A 3,673-nucleotide genomic window follows, 5' to 3' on the forward strand; every position below is an offset into this window, starting at 1 on the left:
CGGCCCCTCCCCCCACCCCTGCCCGGCTTGAAAGGAAGGGTGGGGGAAAGGGGGCAACTGCCCCCTCCCCATTCACATCCTCCCGGTCTCTCCCCTCCCTTCTCCTCCCGCACGCGCGCGGGTATGCCGGGATATGGAGTCCAGCCGGCGCCGAGCCGCTAGGGGCGCTCCGCATCCTGAACTACCTCTCCCAGAAGGCAGCGCGCGAGCCCTGGGGATTGTGGGCTTTGTAGTTCGGCTGGGATTCAGGGGGTCTACGGCGCTGGAGTGGAGAGAGAGGGGGATGGGAGATCTCCGCTCTCGGAAGGCCAGGCTCCCGCCGGCCGAAGCAGACGACGTGTAGTCTGCGGTAGGGCCGGGTTGGATACCGGGGTCCTCAGGGAAGTGCCCACTAGCTAGGATGCCTCTCAGACTCAGTTGTGGCCAACTGCGGCCGGGCCCGGCCACGGGGGGATCTGCTCCCACTCGCGCTCGCAAAGAGCCACGACCTGAGGCCAGCTTGGCTTCGCGCCGGGCTCTGCAAGCCGGAACTGCGGTGGGGCCGCTGCGCCCAGGCCCGAGGGGAGAGAGCCCTCATCGCGGCGTGAGCGCGGGGTGTTTGGCCTCGCTAGACTTCATGTTCCCACCTGAGAAAAGGGAAGCTGAGTATCAGTGGATTCCCTCACCTGCTGGGACACCTCCTCATCCCAGACTCTCAAATGCCCTTAGCTCTCTACTGTTTAGGGTAAAATGCATGCATTTTCACTATTTTTCCATGTTTTTTCTTAATTGGTCCTTTCCCCAACTTTCAAACCTAGCTCAGAACCTCGATGAAACTCCAAGTGGACCGCGGTGTCGCCGGCCAACTTCTTCCCATTTGGCGGAAGGGAGGCCTGTAGATCAGTGATTCTCTCACTTTGGTGTGTATTGGATTCTTCTGAAGAGCTTGTTCAAACGCGGATTGCTGGTCCCCACTCACCCATCTTTAACTCTAGAGTGAGCCCCAGAATTTACATTTCTGACGAGTTTCCAGGTCTTGCTGACATTACTGGTCTAAGCAGCCACTTTCATAACTGCTGCTGTTGGTGTTTATTGACTAGAGTTCTAATATTATCTTTTAAGCATGGCCCTCCTGTTGTATAATAACAGTCTCTGAAGAGCCAGGAAGGCAGGATCCCAGTTTTGTTTAGCACAGGAATGTTCTTTTTAATGCTAATAAACAAGTCAGTGCACCCCCTAAAGGAAGTGAATAAGTGGACCAACTGACTGAAACTGTGTTCCAGACCTTAGCCCTTGAAACTCCCCTAAAGCTGTGATGATTTTTCTGTTGCAAAAGGGGCAGCAGAGGTAGCCAGATGCTATTTCACAAGCCATGAATACAAGCCAGATGTTGTGATATCAAACCCCTAGGGCAAGGTTAGCTGAGTAAAATCTCCTACCCCTGGGTGGGCTATGACCTAAGACAGGTGGGGGGGGGGGAAAAGGGGAAGGTACCTTCCTGCCTTGTCAGGTATCTGAGAGTGGCTCTCATTCCAACCTCAGTAGGCTCTCCTTACTACCTGTTATTCTGCTGTTTTTGGAGCTACGGACTGCTGAAAAGGAAGCTTGGTGAGCACCACCCTCAGACAGGAACCCAGAATCTTCCAGCTGTAAGGTGTCCAAACTCCTTGACCAAACTCTAACGAGGCTCCACTGAGTCCTCTTCTCAACTGGGCCTCAATCTTGGCCTATAAGAACTTGGTCAGGCATGGTGGTTCAAGCCTGTAATCCCAGCACTTTGGGAGGCCGAGGCAAGAGAATTGCCTGAGCCCGCGAGTTCGAGACCAGCCTGGTGAGACCTCGTCTCTACAATAAATCACAAAAACTAGGCAGGCTTCGTGGCATGTGTCTATAGTTCCAGCTAGTTGGATGGCTGTGGCAGAAGGATTGCCTAAACCCAGCAGGTCAAGGCTGCAGTAGCTGTGAGCGCACCACTGCACTCCAACCTGGGCAAAAAGAGTGAGTCTCACAACTCAAAAAAAAAGGACTACAGAGTGTCCCAAAGAAGGAGGATTGCTTGAGCCCAGGAGTTCAAGACCAGCCTGGGTGACATAGTGAGACCTCAATTCCATCAAAAATAAAACATGCCGGGCTCGGTAGCTCAGCCTGTAATCCCGCACCTTTGGGAGGCTGAGGTGAATGGGTTGTCTGAGCCCTCGGGTTCGAGACCCGCCTGGGCAGCGAGACCTCATCTCTACAATAAATCAAAAAATCAGCCGGGCATGGTAGCGCGTGCCTGTAATTCCGGCTACTCAGAAGGCTGAGGCGGAAGGATCGCCGGAGCCCAGCAGGTCGAGGCTGCGGTGGCCGGGAACGTCCACTGCACTCCAGTCTGGGCGACAGAGTGAGACTCCAACTCAAAAAAAAATAAATAATAAAAATAAAAATAAAACATAAGCTGGTTGTGGTGCCACATACCTGTAGTTCCAGCTACTTGGGAGGCTGATGCAGGAGGATCCCTTGAGCCCAGGAGTTGGAGGCTATAATAAGCCATGATCGTGCCACTGCACTGCAGCCTGGGTGACAGAGTGAGACTCTGACTCAAAACAAAACAAAACAAAAAACCCTACAGACTCAACACAAGGTATTTTATTTACCCTCCCCTTCCACATTAAAAGGCTTAAACAAGGCTGAGTGTGGTAGCTCACACCTATAATCCCAGCACTTTGGGAGGCCAAGGTAAGAGGATTGCCTGAATCCAGGGGTTCAAGACCAGCCTGGGCAACTTGGTGAGCCCTCATCTCTACAATAAATAAAAAAATTAGCTGGGTGTGGTGGTGCGTGCCTGTAGTTCCAGCTACTTGGAAGGCTGAGGTAGAGGGATCACCTGAACCAAGCAAGTCGAGACTGCGGTGACTGTGAGTATGCCACTGCACTCTAGCCTGGGAGATAGAGTGAGGTTCCAACTCAAACAAAAAACAAAAAACTTAAATACTAACTTGAGCTGTTAAAAACTTAGTTTTTAACAGCTCAAGGCCACATTCCTAGATGACCATGACCCTAGCCCCCCTTAAAGTGTCTGCCTGAAAAAGCTCAAGGCTGCCAAAAGAATTTGCTATTTGTTCTAGCCAACACAAGACCATAGGCCCCTTTCTTAGAACATTTACTAAAAAGGGTTTATACTTGTGAATCCTCCCTCTGATCCTTTGATAGGTATAAGTATCTCCTACAACCTCAGGACCTGAAAGCCATTCCTTTGAAATGTAATCATCCTGAAGGATGAGACCTCTGTCTCCCAGTCTCCATGGGAGGATAGAATTCTAACTTCAATAATTGCTAGCTACCAGATACAACATTGCATTGACCGTCCCTTTGCAATTTTTCACACTCCTGATTCTCCTGAGCTTCAGTTTGCCACCTTCCCTACTTCCTCATCCTCCCATTAAGACACCCAGTCACCTCTGTGTAAATCGGTTCAGTTCATGCTGGACTCTCTTCTGTATTGCAATAGTATGTTACTGATTAAAACCTGCCGGGTACGGTGGTGGCTCACACCTGTAATCCCAGCACTTTGGGAGACCAAGGAAGGAGGATTATTTGAGCCCAGGAGTTTGAACCAGTCTGGGCAGCATAGAGAGACTTAGTCTCTACAAAAAAATTCTTGCCGGGCTCGGTGGCTCAGCCTGTAATCCCGTGCCTTTGGGAGGCTGAGGTG

The sequence above is a fragment of the Carlito syrichta genome, unplaced genomic scaffold (assembly GCF_000164805.1).
Source record: "Carlito syrichta isolate Samal-C Ts95f unplaced genomic scaffold, Tarsius_syrichta-2.0.1 Scaffold306734, whole genome shotgun sequence".
In the NCBI taxonomy this organism is placed as follows: Eukaryota; Metazoa; Chordata; class Mammalia; order Primates; family Tarsiidae; genus Carlito; species Carlito syrichta.